Genomic DNA, 23364 nt, shown 5'->3' on the forward strand with positions numbered 1-23364 from the left:
CCATGTGTCCACCACACAATGTCTGGGAAGTGCGCTCATAGAAACATGCTTGAATACTTTTTCTGAGACTCTTGTGGTACCCTTACATCTTTCCATTAAGACTTTTAGATTAGATTGTGCAGGATGACCATTCCTTAGGAGAAGGTCATCTCTGAGTTCATGAACACTCAGGTCTTTATAAGTGTTTTTAATCCTTGCTTTGGTTGGTGCATCATTATTAATGAGACCTGTGAAAGTCATCACAGTTTTGCTTGCTCTAACCAGAGACTTTATCAGTAACCCGATTTTGAGTGGAAGTATGGGTTGTAGAGATGATCTAGCCAAAACCCTTCCAATCTCATCCCCTTCATCAACTGGTACCTTTTAAAAGAGGACACATTTTATCCCAACTAGAACAAATATGTTCAATGAAAGTACAGCTGGTTCTCTTAGGTTAGGTTTGTCACGTTCAGCATGTCTGAGTGTAATAGAAGATGTACATTTGAATATTCATGTATGCAAGATGTAACTATATTATAACTCGCATACATGTAAAGATGCAACAAGCCTATGGGGTAACTATGCCGGGGGGAGAGTGGTTGTCTCATTATCACATGGTCTGTGGTACACACCCTAGTTTCTTGAGTCCACATAGCAAAATGTCCACCCCGATTCCACCAGTTGGTTTTCAGCAGTATACATATTGGTAGGTGCCCAACTGCCAGAGAACAATGAAAATACTTGTAATTATTAACATAATCATGCTTCAGTGGTGCAAGCCATCATATTGGGACAGTGGTGAATCACTGAGCATGTTTTCCATGAGAAGATAAAGTAGCAGAAGCAACAAAGTGTGGAGGAGCAATGAATAAAGGAACAAATACGCAGTGCAGATCCAACAATTAGTCCTGTAACGCTGTTGATCCTTTCAAAATACCGACTGTGTTAAGTAATATTAAGCATTAAGCAATAATTACTACAAATGAAACCAGCATAGTGAAGATTTTGAAACGCTGAATAAGTGTTCACCTTTTTAGCTTCATCACAGTCTGTGTCTGTGAGGAGGCAGGTGACAGAATAGCGGGTGAGCTTGTCTGATGTGCAAGTGTGATGTCCCACAGAGCCTGATTCACTTCTCAGGCACGAGACAAATAAGGACAGACACAAGTTACGTACAGATATAAATACAAGCAGCGCCAGCACAGATCTCTGTGACTATACTGTCAGACTTCAGGGCTGAGAGCAAAAAAGAGGGAATGTTAAAGACTATTCAGGAGGGTCTGAGAAGCAGTCAGTTCTGAGATGGCTGGAAAAGAGAGGAGAAAAGATGATGAATTAAAAAGGGAAACAGGTGCAGTAGAAAATAAATGGGAATGTTAAGTTCATGAGTTCACTAAAAGACTCCAAAAAAAACAAAAACAAAAAACAGACCAATCCGTGATAGACAATGAGATAAAAAGAGATAAAAGGCAGAGATAAAATGCAAAATGTGACACAATGTGTGACTGTAGTGGGTGGACCAAACTGGGCCTGAAGTCCACAATAAGCCTCTGTTTTTGCCAAGTGTGTGCGCGCATGTTTGTATGTGTACGTGTGTGCCACCAAGGCCAGTCCCGTGCCCTGCACAAACACTGCCCTTGTGTTGCCCTTGCCCTGCCAGCTTGGCCTCGCAGACCAACAAACACATACTGAGCAGTAAAAAACACAGGCTGAAGGGGGGCATCGTCGTCACACAGTGCTAGCCATATTTTGCTGTGTGGGATGTGCAGCCTCAGGCGGCTTTCTCACACCTTCAGTAGCTTTCACACGCGCACACCGGGGTCATCAGCATATGTAAATAAATTGCTTTGTAAGAGATACTTTAAATACAACACCGGAAATCCAGCTTTCATGTGAGACATGCAAACAAACATACCCAAACATAGCTGGTGCTAACCATACCTTTGTTGAAAAGCTAAAGATCTATGCAAACTCTGAACACGACCACATACGACTATTCAAAGCAAGTTCTGATACTAACGCAAAAGGCAAAAGGAAGCCCTAGAGGGGAAATAAACCCCTATATACAGAGTTAGCCTTGCCCATCTAATTCTGTGAAAGAGGAAATGAAAAAAAAAATTAATCGCAAGCATATCTAGACAAACTACTACACCTCTTGTCCCCTTCTCTTACAGAAAACTTTACACAGACAAAGTATACTCATGGAAAATGTTTAGGTTCTCTTCCTTAAATACACACGATGTCATTAAAACAGGAATCAAGTATGTTTTGAATACTTTATAGCAAGCTACTTCCTTATTTCTTTTCTTTAAACCAATTTGCATAACAGAAGCCGGCTAATTCTTCCCATTTTGTAGTTAGCTGTTCTACAAGCTGCTCTGTGAGGGTGACATAAGGATTAGCCTTTGTTCGATTTGACACAACAGCTTCTGTTTTTGAAAAGAACAGAGAAAGCTTTCCTCGGAAACTCTGACAAAGAGGAAACAATGAACAGCTATGATATGAGGGAGTGAGCATGTTGGCCACCTTATTTATATCACTTGGGATCAATTTATTCCTACTGATTACAACACTTACCTTCCTTGAAAGTACATCTTCTCACAGTTGCCACTGTAAATGAAATTCACATGGTCATGTCTCCACTTTATCCAATAAGGGCTTGGATTTAGTTTTAGATGTGTAGCCGTATACCCGAGATTTATTTATAAATCGTTATGCTGCTATGCACCAGCTATAGAAAATATAAGACAAGTGCTACCTCACACAGAATGAAACGCTCCAAACTTAAGCATTAAGGTGTCGATGCTGTAATTGCCGCCTGTGTTAATAAATATGGCAAATAAACAGACAAACCTACAAAAAAAAAAAAAAAAAAAAAAAAAAAAAAAACCCTCCCACTGCTTTTACAGCACCTGCATGTGGCTTTCTCTTATCTTACCCAGGATTCTTGTTTTGCGTCTCCCTCCACCCACAGACAGCTCCACCACAGCCCCCTGGGAAGGCCATTTGCTTCAGCTCTATTTATGACAGGCCAAATGTACAATCGTCGGGTCACTTTGTCTCACAGAATTCAATGAAACAACAAATTTATCGACAAAACAACACAGCTTACTGCGGTTCAGGTGACTGTCAGAAGAACAATTGACTGCAACAAGATCCTTTCACAGGGAAAAGCCCGAAAATAGACTTGAAGAAAACCCCAGCCTGTCACATAGCCTCCACAGGACTGCAGCAACTGATTATTTTGTGAAAACAGTGGAAAGAAATAGACAAATATAACACTAAGCTGCTGTGAAATGTAGCAGGGATGGCACACACAAACAGAGCTGAGTTTTCAGCACTCGTCTCCCAGCCATTTATCTCCCTCATAAACAAAAGAGCCACACACTGGCAATGAATGAAACTCACACAAGCCTGGAAATGGAAGACATTTCTTGGCTCCAGCTATCATTTCACTGTAGAGGTGACTGGGTTGCTGGGAACACTTAGATCCGGTAAATGACACGCTGATGCCCGCCTCTTCAGTTTATGCATCCATCTGTTTGTCTGGGCGGCTCGACTCTACACTCGCTCATCTGCATCCTTTTTGGCGTCTATTAATACAGAACTCAAGCTAATGCTAACCACACACACACACACACACACACACACACACACACACACACACACACACACACACACACACACACGCACGTTGCGGTGACAGAAAACATCATGTAGCATGCGAGGGCACTGTGTCTTTCCACCCATCTATAATTAGATAAATACAGAAGTTCTCGTCCTATTGTCCAGATAAAAATCACACACACAAGTCTAATTATATGCAACCTCTGTAATACCACGGGAAGAAAGGTCAATGCCATAACGATAATGCCAAGCAAACACACTCCTAAGAATAAGCTTAAGGGCTGGGCTTCCTAGGATTGTGTGTTATAGGGTTATAGCCACACTGATGTTAATATTTGAAGCAAGAATGCGAACACTTGAGGTCATTTCTGTGAAAAACAAAAAGGTCAGCACAGACTGACCCTCAACTGACTTCTGATGAAACATGGAAACCCTCCAATACAGTCGTGTTAGTGGAAAGATATGGAGAAGGAACACAGCATGAGTAATTGGATTGAGCTATTTTTCCACATTTGAGTGGGGGTGAAGGATGAGGGGGAGGGGAGAAACGGAGTGCAGGTAGGAGGCGACCGTACCAATTACTGGTGATTACTGGCCACAGACACCAACCGTATGAAATGTGGTTATTAAGCAGACAGATGTCAAAACTGCACCTGTAAAGCCCTAGTTATGCAGTGCTGTGATTGAGAGGAGAAGGATGTTAACCCAGTGTTTACTCTGTCAGCATTCGCAGCTAGCACACATCATTGCACACCCGCAGATTTAGACTGTGTTTGTACCTGGGCTGTGTTCATATCCATACATGTGTATGTACAACATGTGCGCTGCGAAAGGGGACACAAGCAGGCTTCATGAAGTGAATTACTAATTAAAACAGTTTTTGAATTGCTCTTCTGCAAATGTTTCATTTACCACATACTTGGAGCAAACAAATCCCTGCGAAAAAGTCAGATGCTTCTCCAGGGAGTCCAACCCTGTGGATGAACCCCACCACCACTTGAACTACAGCTGGGAGCTGTGTTCAAGTGCAGCCTGGTATAGAGGCACGTGAGCCAGTTATTCTCCTGCTTAGAGTGGCCTGCCAGTTCACAGTGGATCTCCAGAGCAGAAGGATGTCTGACCCTGGAATAAGATCGTATCCGAAGAAGCAGCTGCACAATTTTCAGGGCCACTATAACAGCCAGGGAACCAGGCAGTAGGGAGCAGACAAGATGGGAAGAGCCAAAATAAGACCAAGAGGACTTGAGAGGTTCACTAGTAAACTGAGAATTGTTCTGACAGATTGAAATTAGATTAAAAATGCTGAAACTATCTGCCACAGCTACTTATCAGGCAGTTAACAAACGTAGGCAACCTGCCTGTGTGTGAGAAACACTGTATTTTATTCCCATTTATCACCTGGACTAGCAAGCACCATCACAAATCTGCTGATTCTCAGTGGAGAACTTTTGAGAAGGCTGACTTTAGGACTAATTTCTGACCACTTATTTTAGACTTTTTGAAAGAAGTTTGTCAAACTGCTTCATCTCAGTCTACTTGTAAAAGGAAATGAAGGCATGAGCGAGGACAGAAACAAAACAGTCAGGGCTGGACTGATAAAATGAAACCACTAATGCTGAGTGCACTGCATGTCAGCAACTGTTAATTTTATATGCTGTTCATCAAATCATCATGTGTGTTCTTAAAAAAAAGACTTACAGATCAGCTCACAGAGCCACCACTTCCTGCACTGAGGACAATATTACATAAACAGTCTCAAGCCTGGCTGAAGGTTGTACAGAAAGGAAATGACTGCCAAGGCCAGCGGCACCTTAAATGATTTTACAACATTAACGAAAGTCAAGTGAGAAGCAAAGGGGGGGGGGGGGGGGGGGGGGGGGGGCAGTAACACCACACCTAGCTGCAGTGACATGAAAATAAACAACGCACGACTTCGATTTTGTTGTACTGTCCAGACAAGATCCACAGTAATAAAGCCCAGAAAGGAGGATATAAAGGATCATAAACCAAAAGCAGTGAGTGTACCAAGATGGTGTAACACTGATCTCTAACAGGGAAGTAAGGTATGCTGGCTGGCTTCCACACATTCCCCGCCTGTCAGGACGAGGCCTACTCGCCCAGATTCCAGCTAAGACTGAGTGCTATTCCTCCTCTTCCACATGCACACAGCAGCAGAATCACACAGGTAAAATAGGTCAAGGAATTACAAGATACAGCATGTTTACATGCACATGTATTACCAGTTTCCTGAAGTCACTTATTTCCTGTGGCTCAGCTCCTGGCTGGGGGGATCTGGATAGCTTCTGGGACACTGCATCTGATAAAGAAAAAGAACAAAGTGTCAGGGTGAGGGGAAAGCACTGAATGTTGTTACTCATTTCTGTAGTTGTTTTTGTGGACCGAGAAAGTAAAAAAATAAATAAATAATTAATTAAAAAAAAAAAAAGATGTTTAGGTGATGGTAGATAAACAGGAAATATAAAAAGGGATTTAATACAGAAAAACGGAAACAGAACGAGACTGGTCCTGTAGGTGAGAAATTATACCATTAACAAGTCTGTCAACCTGGTGTTACCTCCATGGCCCAGCTGACCTGCAACGTGATATAAAACAGAAAAGGCTGAGCACTGAAACCAAAACTTCCTTACTGACCCTCTTAACTGTCCTTTTCTTACAATCCTTTCCTCTGCCGCCTCCATCTATGACAGGAATGTCAAACTCATTTAACACCCTGGTCCACTCACAGCCTACTTTGAGCTGAAGTGCCAGACAGGTGAAACTCCCCATCAGTCAATGTGAGGAAGTTATTTCACAGAGTAAATGTGTAGTTTAAGAAGGTTAATTTCAACAGTGTGTGTCGGTTTCTGTAAACACACACACACTGTGAAATAAAAGCACTGTAAGCACGACTCTTTGGGCTTAAATTATAATAGATTATAAATTATAAAAGTTCTGGCATATCATTCCATTATTATTATTATTATTACTGCCAATCCACTGCACAAACTGATTTTTCTATATCAGTAAAAAAAACAAAACAAAAAAACCCCATTTCTGTTATTTAACTGTTTCTATAAATAGCCATGAGGAGGAATTTATAACTGGGAAAAGCTGTAAAACCTATGAAAACATTTGTGGGCTGGGTTGGAGTCTTTTCTGGGCTGATTCTGGTCCCTAGTCCTTATGTTTGACACCCCTGTTCTATGACGACTGTCCCACTCCTCCAGGACCTGGGAGCATCAGGGCTCCCAGGTCCTCGAGGAGACAGTCTGACCAACAAGGCACACTGCCTGTCAAGAACAGTCATCCGGCAGGCATTTGTAACTTCTGGAGCAACAAGCACATGTGTTATCTTTTGAACACTATGACTGAAAAACAGCAGTGGATGACTCCCCTCATTCTAAATATGTTTTATCAGTTTAAACAGGGGAAATTATTGTGAGTGGAAGGATAAGGTTTGATGCTTAAACAAAATATTGGTCAATATAATAAGATACATTTTATTTATCCCAAAAGATGGTAAATTAACAGAGTCAGTAAGCCCTTCAAGACGTAATCCGGAGTGTTACAAAATAAAAAATAAATTCAGTAAAATAAATAAAAAGCAGACTTATTAATTCTTTCCCACTTTTTAAAATGGCAAAATATAGAAAACTCTGTGGTACCTCAAAACCTTCAAACAAGACTTCCTGACCTGACCTCTGTTTGTACTGTATATAACACCAAACGCAATTTCATTGTTCTTGACAATGACAATAAATAAATAAATACATACATACAAATACAAATATGCATGGGTCTCTGTATCTGTACACCGTCTACAGTTCAAAGAGCTGTAACTATGGAAGCCAAGATGTGAACCAGGCAATATGGCAAACAAATATACAGCATCTAAAAAAAACAAAACAAAAAAAAAAACAAAACAAAAACACCACACTGATGACACGCAGTGCACACAATGACTGAAGCTGGTAAACTTCCGTTTTTTCCCCTGTGGTTAAGACACTCTCCTGTTTACTAGGAGAAGAACAACTGCAGTGAGCGTGTGTGAGACTCGGACATTTCAAGTAAGAATGAGTATACTTATGAAAGTGCAGAGAATAAATTCATAGAAAGAGGTAAGACTTGGCTTTTCACCACAAAATGTGTTTGTACTCACCGCACACAGATACAGGAGAAAGGCACGTGGGGTGACCAGTTCCAGGAAGTGTGCTGTTTAACAGTGATAAAATCTCAGGCCAGAGATGGTCAATGTTTAACTCCTTGACTGGATTTGACTCAAAGTATCACATGATACACAGCAAGCGTGTGTTTGAGATTTTAGGAGAAAGCTCCAAACCAGCACAGAGGGTTCACTATGGAGTGATTCAGGGATGACGTTTATGCTGAAGGGCAAACCCCAAACTTAGCCTTTTCATTGTTCTGCGCAAAACAACTTCACTGTAATGCCAGTGGCTGCCAGTTTGTTTTTGGGACAGAGTCGAAAATAACGTGTTTAATTGCAGACTCCAGAGATATCACTCAGCACAGATCTCTGGTTGAATGTCACAGATGATGCTTAAGTTTGGACTCATTAACTCACCAGCACTCGTGTGATTTTCCAGGAACTAGAAAATTCAGACAATGTCGCGTTTAATCTGTAACACGCATTCAGGCATTTTCTTCTCTCAAATGACAAAAAGGACAAATGACTCAAATGACTAAAAAGCTTATATCATTTTGACATTCTGCCATCCTCTTGCACACGTAAACAAGACCACTTTAAAACAATTGCAGTGAGAACACTAAGATTACAACTACACCTGACAAATAACTACTAACTAAATAATAACCAAGCAACTATTCTGACAAACAGATTTTGCCCCTTAAACATCCATTTTAACTGAGTAAAGGAGCCCGTACTAGCCTCGTCAAATCACTGATTTCATGAGAACTGATATTTGAGCATCAAATCTGTAACATTAATGGCGTTTGTTTTCCCCTCTGGTGTTGAAGGCAACAAAGGTGCCGTAAGCCCTGCACACAGTGCAGAGCCTGATGGAGGAAGAGTGCTGAAAGCTGTAAAGGGATTTATAACAAGACAAAAACAAGGGTATGACTGAAATGGAATGCAGAACAATGATCGTTTTATTCTGTTTAACGCTGGAAGAGAAAACTAAAAATATGATTAAATTACAAGCACAGAAATAAGACGCCCATCATCAAATTCTTGCTATTGCGGCATTGCACATGAAGCAATGGAGCGTAAACAGAACCATGTCTGAAAATGATGAGAAGAGAAAGCAGAACACTCAAGATTAATAAAATTTCAAGTCAATTAATAATAAAAATTCCAGACTGGCAATTTTGATTGAAATGGCCTCTTTACTAGAAGCTACGAGTTTCCAGCTACATTATCAGGATACTAACTAGTCATGTAAGGAAGACTTCATTTGTTTAAGCAAATAAGTACCTGAGCTTCAAGTTATTTTTGTAAGATAACTGCACGGGGAAAACAATTCCCAGTAGTGAGTGACGTTAACCTCAAGTGTAATGTGTACATCTTGCGCAAAAGGGATTAGGCTATGGTACACACAGATTCCTAATGCAGGATTTTCACATCTTCGGAGACTCCCTGTAGAATGATAAGAGTGACAGAAACACCACAGTGGGAGTCTGACTCTGAGTTTCTTTCTCCTCGTATAACCACACACCCTTCCTCTCCTCCACCCATCCTCTGGTCCGGGAATGCGAGGAATGCGGAGTCTTAAAACGGCCGGGGGGCTTCATCACCAGCAGAGTTTCTCACCGTCCTCAGTAAGGAGCATCTTATCTGCCCAGATGTACTCTGACCACATTGATTACACTGAAGTTATTTGAGAGCCAGGATAGCTGCCATCCTGTTGCTATTCTCCTTAGTATCCTCCTTGCAACCTCCAGTCCACAGAGACCAGTGAGAGCTCAGATTTTAATCAGGTGTTTTACTTTATTATGCAACCCTCAAGGCACCCTCCTACCCAACAAATGTCCTAGAGGGCACTTCCTGTCTGACTACACAACTATGTTTTTATTGTGCCTTGTGCATTGACTTAACCCCAGAGCCAACACATAAACATAGTGCATGATGTATGATGTCAGCGGACTGCTAAAAACAAATGTTCACTGTTAACGACAACTACAAACTGCTGCTTTGAGATATGGGTCGAAATGGTGCCAAGTAAAGAGCAACAGCTAAAACACACAGAAGGAATGCACTAGTATGCACATTTTTAGCACTCCCCAAACCAAGTGTGGTCTGAAGGGGCCTTACATTTGACCATGCGTCATCACTGCCTCACCGTAAACAACAGACCACTGTCTGTCGTCTTCTAAAAACAATACACACCCGCTCATTAGCACAGAGGGATGTTTAGAACCCTCAATCACCAACAAATATGGGAGACTCACACACAGGCTGATTTTTTACAGTTAAAGTTGTTTTTTGTTTTTTTAAAGTGTTTGATAAAATCCCATTCAGTCGATGTCTTAGCCTTTACCCACACCTTCCCCCTTTTTAGCTGCTTGCTTCAATCTCTATTTATAGTGGCTGTTTGTGAGGCTGCCCTCAGGTGGGTGGAGTGAAAGACTATCTGTGCATTGACTCTCAAAAAAAGCTCTCTCGGACACTGTAAATCAGTTACCTTCTGTCAGGGCTGACAGAGAAAAGGTCCCTTCCCTGCAGCTCACACACTGGCACAAGCCAAAACAAAACAGATACTCTGTGACCTCTGACTGAGATCACTTAGTTCACTGGAGAAAAAAAAGAGAACAGAAGCAAGAAACAGACCTCAAGAGAGACGACCAAAAGTCTTGACATAATCTGGAATTTAAGGACGCAGGGACAACACGAAGACAACAGGAAGTTAGAAGACATCCCTTTGCAATAAAAGGCAGTTAAGACCGATGTGATTGTTTTACAGATTAGCATACACATATTAAAGAGCCGATAAACAGCAACTTATTCAAGCTGCCGTTCTAATCATTACAACTCTTACCAGTTTTCAGCATTTGCATGGATGTGTGGGTGAGGGAACATTGGTAACATGTGAACGCGCCATATGCGTGCATATGCAGATATGTGTGCACACACCGAGCCTTGCGAAAAACAAATGCCATCATCTGTGCACGTGTCATCAGCTTTGGCAGACATGAAGCAGCGCTGTGAGAAAGTGTTGCTATAGAGACGTCAGGTTAAGGTTTTGACCTCAGAGGTTACAGAATGGAGGCTGTCAATGTGAAATAAATCTGAATACTAGTAAAAAATAAATAATGATTTTACTTGTGCTTATTAGGCAGAAGGTTTATTATTTAATTAAGCCTAAGCTGATCCCAGGCCTGTCCTGGGCAATATAACAATTTAAATACTGGGTAAACAACCACTAGAAACCTGTCAGTGTCTTCCAGTTAGTGAAATGTTAGAACGTCACTGAAATCTAGAAAGCTAACAAAAACAAGACAAAACACACAGACGGACCATCTAAACCTCTTCTATGAAACATATTGAAATAACAATCCTCAGTCTGATATCACAAATTCAATTTGTCATCAGTGTCTCAGCTATTTATATGTAGTGTAGTAATGTCATAACCGATAATATAATTTTCTGCATAGATGCTCCCCTTACTGGATGTGCTATGTGGGCAGACAGTAAGAAAATAAGCAGAGTTAATTCCCGTTTGAATGATCCACCACTACAGTGTTCACCTGAAAACAAAATTAACTGAATCATAGCTTAGACATTGCCATGTTTTCATATGGACAGTGTGTAGTTAGGAATGCGCTCCAGAGCTTATCTCAGATTAGCTTTTCACATCCACTCAACGTCAAACGTTTTCTTTACAGGGATGTCGGACGAGTGAGCACTTCATGGAAAACTCTTGTTATAAAAACATGTTACATCAAAAGTGATCACTTTATACCCAGCTTTAACCTTTTGGGACTGTCTTCATATACATAACTTGCCTAAATGCAATCAGGTGACAGGTTTATGCTCCTGCATGCATGCACGCAGGACTGGATAAGCAATGGTGCATAACACACTTCTCTCATATTTGATGACCTGTAATGCAGATCAACTGAATTCTACTCTGTCTTGCCAGAAAAGCTTACAGACCGCTTTTCAACACCTGACTAACAACTTTAAATGCAAGAAAACAGATTTAAACTCCTGCTTTCTCAAAGCTTTTTACATCTGTGGCTTTCGGACAAGTGAGCATCTAAATTACGGTAGATTCTAAACATAAAACTTCAAGTCAAAGACTTCCTTTGCTCAGCTGACACAATGTAAACATGTTGGCTTAGAACAAGATCTATTGATGATTCAAAGGATCATGTCAAACCTAAGCTGATTTATGGCACTTGACCATTCGATTTAACAAGGGTAAATATGTCTCCATCAACCCCAACTATGACCCTGAATTGGATAAGTGGAAGAAACTGGATGGATGTGTCTAACCACATATGTCAGTGACCACATCTGGCTTGGGTACAGACAGATTTCTCTCTCATATTTCAATCTGCTCATTTCTTCCCCCTCTAACCCTCTCCTGCTGTCTTCCTTGCATTCCTTGGCAGGTCCTGGCCTGCTGTGCAGCAGAGTGGAGAATTCCAACAGGCCACTCTCACCTCACAGTCAGTCACATTTCTAGCTGTGGCAGTTTCTTTTCTATGTATAGTTGGGACCAGCTAGCGGAATTGAACATTTTCATTGACCATAATGGCTTAAATAGGGCTTATCTAATGCAAGTGATCCTGAAAGCTAGCAGACAAACTGGTGTGCCACACCAAACACACCTACTCACACACAAATGAAAGAAGACTACTTTTACTGGCTATCTTACACGCTGCTCTTTGAGAGGATGTTATGCAAGCCATTACTTTAAAAGTATAGCAGCAGGAAGTGTCAAAGAGATTGTGGTGGTGGGTGTGTGTGAGTGAGTGAGAGAGATATAATGGGGGATGACAAAAAGAAAATTAAAAAAATAAACAACCCAAAAACTGCAAACCACAGCTATGTGCTCCATTTCAAGAAACCACCAATAGAACACAATTCTGGTTTCAAAAGCAGGACACACACACGCACGCACGCACACACACTTCTTATGAGCATACTGTGCTATCAAACAACATATTATTCTCTTTAACATGTTCCATTTAAAGAGCATCCTCTGGAACCTTGCTCAACAGCTAAAATGGGGCATTTAGACAGCTGAAGAAACGAAAGTCTGAATATTTTCTATTGCTTTTGGAATCACAATATTTACAGTCTAGTACAAATTGGCAAACTAAAAGGTAAAAAACAAAAATACCAAAAAAAAAAAAAAAGGCAAGGTATCTTAAAGTGGTGATAGTCCCTCATTTTGTTTTGTTGATAATGAAGCGCAGCATCTGCAAAGTCAAAAATGATGTCATATCTTGTAGAGGTGTTCAATAATTTGAGAAACAGTAACAATAAAGTTCAAATGGGTTATCCTTTCATCCTCAAACTAGTCAGTGAACCCTTGTACTCTGTTGAATGGGGCTTCGTGATCCTGGTCGTCGGTTTTGCTCAAGGATAACAATGATTACTCATAACTGTGCATTCATTTGGGCCATACTTGTCACCTTCCAGAGAGGGACCATACTGGGAACAAACAAACAAAAAATGTATGATGCATTTCAAATTGAACTATGACTTAGGAGATTTCTCACACTGCTCACACAGTGGATGTGAACATCCTGATAGCTGAAAGTCAGCATGTTCACCTCAGAGTCATTGTTTTGCTTGAAATCCAAGTTGGTGGAGTAAAGCCAAAGCAATGAAAAACACCACTGTCTAAATACTAAGACTGCACTGTCCTCAATTCCACCATGCTGCTATATGCCAATAAAACCTTGATGTTATGGTGTGTGCAACAATCCAAGTGTCACTGATCACTATGAAGAAGCTATGACAAAAACATAGCTTCTTCATAGGGGAAATTTCCCCTTGTGGGACTAATAAAAGTATATCAAATCAAATCCATTCTGCTTTTATGTAAAGTAACTGACTATATTAATCACATTCTTCCCTTAAACTGGGCCTTAGCTACACCACACCATTTGACACTGGGACCTCTAATACACTCTTCCTTCCATTTGTAGTCCACCTGGCTTTGTCTCCACTTTAGCTGTACACATTAGTATTCATCATTTATTAACCAGCTAGCTAAATCCTCACAGAAAACAGCCTCGGTGTACAATAGTGTTCATTCTTGTAAGTAAAATGATGTGTGACACAGGCACCACCACAGTTGTAAAAACTTTTTCTTTTTGTGAAAACACTTGCTTAGAATTCTGCCTTCATTTGTGCCCCCGTTTCTCAGGGGCCTGCTTTGGGACCAAATCTGGCTTGGAATAAATAGCTGCATTGTTGGCTCATGTCTTTGGAGTGACGTCAGTTAGCCTTATCAGTGTTCTCCAACTTTACCTCAGAGGGAACCTGACAGCAGACCTTGCTCAACACACAGTAGGCAGGAGCATTGCCCATTTTAAATAATATCAAAATGCATGAACTGGGCATCAATATTTCTCAAAGTGCCACAGAAGCAGCAAATACTGCCCAGCTCCCCTGGGAAATTATTTTCCCCTTTTATAAAATGTTGTGTAGGTCCAAGATTTACTGCCCGCAAAGATTTAGATCTTCAGCTGCGAGTTATACACTGCAGGTGTAACTGTGTGCGATACACAAAATAAGTTCAGTAAGGCAGCATTTGCAATGCTTTTGCTTGCTATGAATATTGTGTTTACATTTTTTGGGGGACTCAAACATGGACAGTGCTACTTACATTTCTAGATAATCTGAAAAACCAAGTCCTTTGCTTACAATGGCCAAAAGAACAAAGTGACTGGTGGCCGTGGCTGCATGCCTGCTAGCAAAGCTGCGTGTTCGTATCATCTGTTGTGCTGCCTGCAATATATCACCACTGAGCTGCTGATTAACTAGATGCACATAAATTAAACTCACAATAAAAATTTAAGACTGAGCTAAAGGATATGTAATGACTTTACTAACACTAAGGTGCACACACACAAACACAGATCTCAGGTTAGTTGGAAAGAAGGCTATTGGTTTACTAGAAATGCCAAAACCTGAATGAAAATAGGTCTAAGGAAGTAGCCCAACTGTTGAGTCGTACATTACATGATCAGTAGGTTTGGCTGCAATTTCCTGCACCCTTTGGAAACACCACGATTTCTGCACTGATTTCTTAAAAAAAGAACATTGGGGGGTTTTTTTGGTTTTTTTTAAGTAGTTGGCTCTTGGGGAAATCAGTGCAGGGTAGAAAAAGTAGAGAACATCTTTAATTCAGTAACTCACAGAATTTTCTTTAACAGCAATAACTCCCATCCGACAACATCAACATAGTCACAACACACCATGTCAGTTGTGTTAAGGTCAGGTCTGCCTTGGCCATCCCAAAGCATGCACTTTCTCCTATAGGTTATATACTTTTGTGCTTTGGGTGATTGTCTTGTCGTACTACCCTGTCTCTACAAAGCTTTAGGTATTGTACTTCTGTACAGTTGTACTGCTGCCCAAACTATAATGCAGCCTTTACCATGCTTTACAGTTGGGATAATGTTACACTGTAGATATACAAGACTTAAAAACAAAACAAAACAAACAAAAAAATCCTCCAAATGTAACATTCTATTCAAAAGGTCACTGAAAGTCAGTCCACAGAAAAACGTTAAAGAAAATTGGGATGGTCTTTTGTAAGCTTGAGGAGGGCTAGAGTATTTGTTGGAGAGCAGCAGTCGTGGTGTTTCTTTTCCCTGTAATAACATAGACAATGAGCAAAGATCTCAGTGCTGTTGCTTGCTTGCTGTTACCCTTGAATTCTTTTTCACCTCCTAATGGACTCCATATTGTGATCTCAGACACTCACAGCTACAGAAAGTAGCTGTAGTCTTGAATTTGTTCAAAAGTGTTAATCGTATTGCGGACTGACAAGCACAAAGGTCTTTAAAAATACTTTTTCACGCATCTCTATTAAGATTCTTCTAAGGTCCCGTGAAGGTGATCAAAGTCTGGTTCACTCCAAACAAACTTTAAGATCAGACCCATATTTTGTAAGGCTTTATTTACAGGGACCGACACTTCTAATCTTCTGTCTTTAACACAAACACTTGACTCTAAGTAGCAACACTCCAGGGGATTACTTATGTTTCCCGGTGTGTACTATAAGTGATAGAGAACTCAGCCGTTTTTGTTTGTTAATTTAGTCTGATTGCGATTGTCGCCAATTGTGACTTTTATCAAGACTGATTACATTTTATTATAAATGAATCGAGTGGGTTGGCGCATCTTTCAGGTAGACATCATGCACGGTCTCATACAACCTCTAAGGCACATCTGACTAGTTGGAACAGACATTATGTTGGGTGGACAGTCAAACAAGACTTAAAATAACAAAAAAACAAAAACAAAACACAAAAACCCCACAGGTGTCACATTACCATTTAGACCAGGGGTGGGGCCTCAAGGGTCGGTGCCCTGCAGGTTTTAGATATCACCCTGGGTCAACACACCTGAATCAAATGATTAGTTCATTACCAGGCCTGTGGAGAACTTCAACACTTGTTGAGGAGGTAATTTAGCCATTTAAATCAGCTGTGTTGGATCAAGGACACATCTAAAACCTGCAGGACACCCGCCCTTAAAGCCCGGAGTTACCCACCCCTGATTTAGACTGACGTAGCAGCTTTACCCCCACTCAAGTTTACCAAATTACTGAGGGTTTTTGTTGTAGTTGTAAGATTCTTAATGAAATAAAAACAAAAAGGTCATCATGCTTATTGCAGAAAAGCTGACTGTGCGAATTGCTCCCTTAAGTTTCACATCCTCTCTGTTGTCGGTCCATTTCTCAACAATGAGATACACACAGCTGTCAGTTGCACAGAGACTACAGATCCGTTAAAGGTGCGGGCCGGTTTCCGACTTTAAAACTAACAACACGATGAGCGAGCGTCAAAGTCCCCCTCAGCTGAGGAGTAATCACTCCGGAATGCTTCGTCCCTTTCTCGTGTGGAGAGAGCTCACGATAAAGGGAATGTGTTACTTGTTTTGCTTAGATAATGAAACCCACTACCCCTCAAACAACATCTAAACGTTTAACACGCCGACAAGGTTTTCTGTGAACATCAGAATAACATTTCAACTTAAAACTATGGTTGTTTTTCCGCCGCCCACCACACCGGGTAGGCTGATTAGTTAGCTTTAAGAGGGGGTTACAAAAAAACAAAAAAAAACAAAAACCTCTTCATCGGGGTTAATTAAAAGATGACAGACTAGACTGCTACGATTAGCTGAAGTTGTGACCGTTCTCCACAGCAGGGCTGGGATTTTAATGCCAAATATAAACAGCAATAAATGCAACATTAGACGAATTGATGAACTGAGTTTGGCGTGATGACGTCCTCACTCCCCGAGCGAAAAGCCCACAGCTAAAAAAGAAGTGATTTTTTTTTTTTATATATAAGTGGGACTTACCTTCATTAATTTTCTCCTGGGAGGTCGTTAAAAACGCAGAGGACACGCCAAAAGAGCTGAAAGTTAAAAGTGCTGCTTTATCTTCACGACGGAGTGGGCCAGGCTACTTTCACGCACAGCGAGTCCGCGTATCTGACAACACCGCTCGACAGCCTCTCCACGAATAGCACGGATCCCGCAGGTGGACAAGAGATCTGTGTGCTTCCTGTTTGTTTCAGAAGGTGAACAACCACCACCAACACCACCTCCGTTGCTGCATTTCCCTCCGCCACCGGCTCTATTAAGCCCGATCAGTAAAACAAGAACAGGACATCCGGTAAATGTTCAAGAATAAAAATTAATTTTCATGAATTCGCGGTGAAATACAAATTTAAGCCATACAAATAAGACATGGCGTTGTCTATATGGAAGGTAAATGTCTTCAGATAACTTTTTGTTTGTTTGTTTTAGATGTTATAAGCTATTATTTGGAGTGGGAATTGCAGTTTAGTTTAAAATATGATAAAGATGCAGAAAAGGAACTCATATGTTGACACCCAACACCTCCCTGAGAGCATTCAGTGCAGCAGCACCCAAAGGCAACACAAAACTGCTCTTATCTTGATTTACTTGAAACACACGGTCTTGCATTTAAATACAAATTCTTGCAACATAGAGGTTATGAATGTTGATGTTGTAGACTGCATCTTTTCAGAAACATCCTGTTGTATGCAATAAATGAGCGTTGCTTATAACGAGGATCATCACGTGTAACCTGACGACTGCCTGTTGCCCTCCTTATGGGGCCTATGAAATCCAAATCATGTTTGAATGTGGGCCTTACAGTAAATTCATCCCGTTGATGCAGATTAGGCCTACAGGGTCACTGCAGCAGCTGGTCAGTCTCTTTCACATGTAAAACAAAACACAAATATGCAGGGGTTTTGTGGGTTCGCTCTTTTAGAAACTGTTACTTGTACAGTATTTTCTTTGTTTGTGGCAAAATACGGATACAAAATTCTGCATTCAGTGCTGTTTTTTTTTTTTAATATAATTAAAAAAACAAAAAAAACAAGCACATGTGGCGACACGGCGAGGCTTTTATTTTGAAAGCGACAACTTGGCGATTTGCTCTGAGGCTTGTGTGAGGCAGCTCTCCGGATGAGCTGTGAAGGATACCGGGCTTTTCACCAACAGCCGCTCACAGCATGTACAAAACGCCGAAGTAATGTCACAACATTTCTTAACATCCTTGTTGAGAAATAGCTTGCCAGAGTGAGTGCAGCCTATTAAGCAAGCTCCGCATTCAAATTGCTCATACCTCAACGGATTATGGACAGGATCCATGCGACTCTTTAGTCGCCATTTATTTTTATGTAGCCCCCAAATCATTCACTTAGGCCACGAAGCGTCATTAAACAGTGTCCCTTTTCATCGCTATAATCTTCACAAAACCTGCACAACTCTACAGTGCTAGTAAAATATTGAACTTTGCTGCCATCTGGCGAACAAATCTATCATTATCTATGGTTAATGCGTCAACCAATAAACCAAACTGTGGGCCAGATTGTAACTAAACGTTAAATAAAGAGCTTGTTTTACCCGAGACCGCTTGTGACCTTACTAACGCTGATAGACCACTGTATCAAACTGTGTTATAGCTAACTTAGAAATCACACATAAGCTATGCGTGATTTAAGTTATGCATTTAACAAAAGTTCAACCTGAATTATTTTATATTCTCATTGACTGGTAAACCCAAATAAAAACAAAAAAACAAAATAATACATACATATATACATAGATACATTTTCAAAGATATTATGTGAGGCATATTTTGAATTCCTAAAGAGGGATGCAAGAAAGAAAAATGAGTGCCATTGATCCAGAGGTCTGTCAATATAAAAGTTTGTTATTTTGAGAAACACAAATGAAAAAGATGTTTTAAAAAATCTATTTTCTTATAAATATGAAGGCACAGCTGCTCTGTATTGTAGGTCCAGGTGTAGACGACAAACCTGCTGCCAAAGAAGTTGACTGCTGAGTATCTCACACTTAAGTCGTTTTGGAGATTACCTTTCATATTTTGCCATATTTTAAAAGAACAAATTTACAAAAATAATTATCTCTTCCAAATAATCATTCCAAATGTCTCTGTTTCGGTCAGGTCACCCAGCAAGCCTGTGATTGTATGATTATAGAAAATGCATTTGTTCAATATGTAGATTTTAAGTATTGTTGTTGTTTGTTTGTTTTCAACATCAGCACTACTAAAGGTGCATTGTGAAGATTTTTGTGCCTCACCTAAACCCATTTTAAACCTGCTTTTTGGTCATGTGCATCCTGTAAATTATTTTATACTGGATATGTTGTGAGTTTCAAATGTTAGTCAAAGGATGATTCTGAAAACCAATAAGAGGAACTGGGTGGAGGCAAAGGCAATGATTAAATGGTTGACGCTAAAGAAGGAAGTGCAGAGTTTAGGGAGGAGTAGACCGGAAGAGTACAGCTGAAGTGTTGAAGGAAACTGCCAAGAAGGTGTTTGTGTGTCCTCTGGACAGAGGAAGAAAGACAAGGAGGCAGGAAAGTATTCAAAGCAAGAGGTTAGCAAGAAAAGGTGGGTTCGTCTGGGAGATAAAGAGGGCATGAGGTTAGGTGTACAGCAAGATGGCAAGAATTTTAATGATAGCATGTGAGGCTGGATAGTAAGGAAGGAGAAAAGGACTTGTATCAAAAGACTAAGCAGAGAGATCGAGCTGGAAAGGATGTGCAGCAGATTAGAGTCATAGGGTGGAGATAGTAACAAGTGAAGAGAGGATGTGTGAGAGTGTAGATGGAAGGACTACAGCATTTTTGATAAACTGATGATTGAAGAAAATGAGAGAAACAATGTATGGATGGAGAAAAGTTATTAAATGAGGAAGTGCTGAGAGTTGAAACACAGTTGGTCCTGATGACATACCTGTGGAGGAGTGGAGATGTCTGGGAGAGAGGGCAGTGGACTTTTTAACCAGATTGTTTAGAACAATCTTGGTGAGTGAGAGGATGCCTGAAGAATGGAGATGAAGTGTACTGTTATTGATTTTCGAAGAACAAGGTTTATGTGCTGAGCTGTAATAACTACAGACAGATAAAGCTGATGGGCCATACCACGAAGATATGAGAAAGAGTTGTTGAAGCTTATCAGCAGAGGTGACTTCAAATAGTATGGCTTCAAAGCGCTACAGATGTGATGTCTGCTTTGAGAATGCTGATAGAGATGAGGTCAGGAGTTGCACTTGTGTCTTTTGGATTTAGAGAAAGCACATGATAGGGTGCCAAGAGAGGAACTCTGGTAGTGCAGGAGGGCATGTATGAAGATAGTGGTGAGTTACGTCAGGAATCTGCTCTGAGCTGCTTCTCGTTTGCAGTGGTGATGGAGGGTTGAATAGATGAGTTAAGGCGGGCGTCTCCATGATGTTTCCAGACGACATTGTGGACGTAGCGTTTTCCAGATGAAATGAATCAAATTTTTGCGTGCTCAAACATCCTTACCTGGATGTTTGAGCACGCATCAACACAACCATATAAGGTCATTTTCTGTTTTGGTTACTGATAGCACTATTATTACGTTTATATCTTCTATTACTTTATAAAACTTTATAAATTTTTTTTGTTTTTCTCAATTTACACTTTACACTTTATCTCTTCGGTTAATCTGAAAGGATGCAGTGAGTTATTTTTTATACTGATAGTGGAGATAATTTTCTCCTCAACTCTCCAACTATCACAGGGATTAATAAAACAAATGAAATCAATTTAGCATTAAAAAAAACATCCGTGCTAAAGGGCTGGATTTTGCTGTCACACTGAGACAAATCCCACTAGTGGAACTGATCACAGCCACAGAAACAGCAATTCGAAACAACAATATTGCAGAAGTGGAAGCAGAGCAACTACGGACGAAGGTTTCGGCCTGTCTCAGCAATGCAAAGCCCCCAGCATCCAACATCACCATGGAGGAGAGGAAGGCACTCACATCACTTAGTAATGACAACAACATTCCGGCAGACAGGAGTAGGTGCACAGTTTTGCTAAACCAGAAAGATCATGAGAAAATTTTGTCACTGCTCAGTGATGAAAATACTTATGAGCTCCTGAAACGAGACCCAGGAAGTGGTTACAGGAAGAGGGTGATAGACTGTCTGAACCAGTTAGAACAAGACAAGGCTAATGACCGGACCTCATACCACAGGCTATACCCAGGGGAATCTACACCAAGTCTGTATGGTTTACTGAACATACATAAACAGGATGCACCTTTAAGATCGATTGTCTGTATGATCAACTCGGTCACCTATAACATCTCCAAGTTTCTGGCTTCAATCCTCAACCCGCTGGTAGGCAGCTCTGAACACCACATTCAGAACATCCTGGATTTTGTTGAGAAGGTGAGAGATGTCATTATGGAGGCAGATGAAACCATGGTCTCGTACGATGTTAGATCTCTCTTCACTTGCATCCCAGTCACAGAAGCGTTGGAGGTAGTGCATAAGAGATTACAGGATGACCCCAACCTCAGCAACAGGACCACTCTCAGCATCTACCAAGTGTGTTTGCTTTTGGAACTGTGTCTTCATTCCACTTACTTCACATACAGTGGGGCAAAAAAGTATTTAGTCAGCCACCGATTGTGCAAGTTCCCCCACTTAAAATGATGACAATGACAATGAATAGCAGACACTCTGTACACACAGCAACAACCCACCTCCTCAGGCTTTAAATGGTGCCCTTTTTGGGGAAATAATGACTTTGTGTTTCAGTGCAGCACATGTTTGTTTTACACCAGAATTATAAAAATAAAAATTCTGTGCAATCCAATAAACAGCCCTGTACTGAGAGCAATAAATGCTACCTTTGCAGAAGCTGGTACATCTTAGGACTGAGCATCTGTGTTCTCATACAGTCAGTCATTACAGAAGGAATCTGATTGTGCTGTGAATGAGGGCCACACGCACACAAACACCTACGCTGACAACAAATGCCTCAAAGTTATTTTCTTAGAGTTGTGAACCTCATCACGTCTGTGACTTCTGACCTCCACTCACATATAGTGGGGCAAAAAAGTATTTAGTCAGCCACCGATTGTGCAAGTTCCCCCACTTAAAATGATGACAGAGGTCAGTAATTTGCATCAGAGGTACACTTCAACTGTGAGAGACAGAATGTGAAAAGAAAATCCATGAATTCACATGGTAGGATTTGTAAAGAATTTATTCGTAAATCAGGGTGGAAAATAAGTATTTGGTCACCTCAAACAAGGGAAATCTCTGGCTCTCACAGACCTGTAACGTCTTCTGTAAGAAGCTTTTCTGTTCCCCACTCGTTACCTGTATGAATGGCACCTGTTTGAACTCATCATCTGTATAAAAGACACCTGTCCACAGCCTCAAACAGTCAGACTCCAAACTCCGCCATGGCCAAGACCAAAGAGCTTTCGAAGGACACCAGGAAAAGTATTGTAGACCTGCACCAGACTGGGAAGAGTGAATCTACAATAGGCAAGCAGCTTGGTGTGAAAAAATCAACTGTGGGAGCAATCATCAGAAAATGGAAGACATACAAGACCACTGATAATCTCCCTCCATCTGGGGCTCCACGCAAGATCTCATCCCGTGGGGTCAAAATGATCATGAGAACGGTGAGCAAAGATCCCAGAACCACACGGGGGGACCTGGTGAATGACCTGCAGAGAGCTGGGACCAAAGTAACAAAGGTCACCATCAGTAACACACTACAACGGCAGGGAATCAAATCCCGCAGTGCCAGACGTGTTCCGCTGCTGAAGCCAGTGCATGTCCAGGCCCGTCTGAAGTTTGCCAGAGAGCACATGGATGATACAGCAGAGGATTGGGAGAATGTCATGTGGTCAGATGAAACCAAAGTAGAACTTTTTGGTATAAACTCAACTCGTCGTGTTTGGAGGAAGAAGAATACTGAGTTGCATCCCAAGAACACCATACCTACTGTGAAGCATGGGGGTGGAAACATCATGCTATGGGGCTGTTTTTCTGCCAAGGGGACAGGACGACTGATCCGTGTTAAGGACATAATGAATGGGGCCATGTATCGTGAGATTTTGAGCCAAAACCTCCTTCCATCAGTGAGAACTTTGAAGATGAAACGAGGCTGGGTCTTCCAACATGACAATGATCCAAAACACACCGCCCGGGCAACAAAGGAGTGGCTCCGTAAGAAGCATTTGAAAG

At 41.0% G+C, this 23364-nt stretch overlaps 1 protein-coding gene across 1 annotated transcript in view; it reads right to left on the reverse strand.

Annotated features, from left to right (window-relative positions):
• pik3cb (phosphatidylinositol-4,5-bisphosphate 3-kinase, catalytic subunit beta) overlaps nucleotides 1-17429 on the reverse strand; it is a 49277-nt gene extending 31848 nt beyond the window's left edge. Inside the window, exons 1-2 of the mRNA XM_082502077.1 lie at nucleotides 17138-17429; nucleotides 5847-5923 (exon numbers count right to left, since the gene is read on the reverse strand). The gene's annotated coding sequence lies outside the window, so the exon portion shown is untranslated. The remainder of the gene's footprint in view (nucleotides 1-5846; nucleotides 5924-17137) is intronic.
• Between the last annotated feature and the right edge of the window lie 5935 nt (nucleotides 17430-23364).

The sequence above is a fragment of the Aulonocara stuartgranti genome, assembly GCF_965226115.1.
Source record: "Aulonocara stuartgranti genome assembly, chromosome: 14".
Taxonomy (NCBI): Eukaryota; Metazoa; Chordata; class Actinopteri; order Cichliformes; family Cichlidae; genus Aulonocara; species Aulonocara stuartgranti.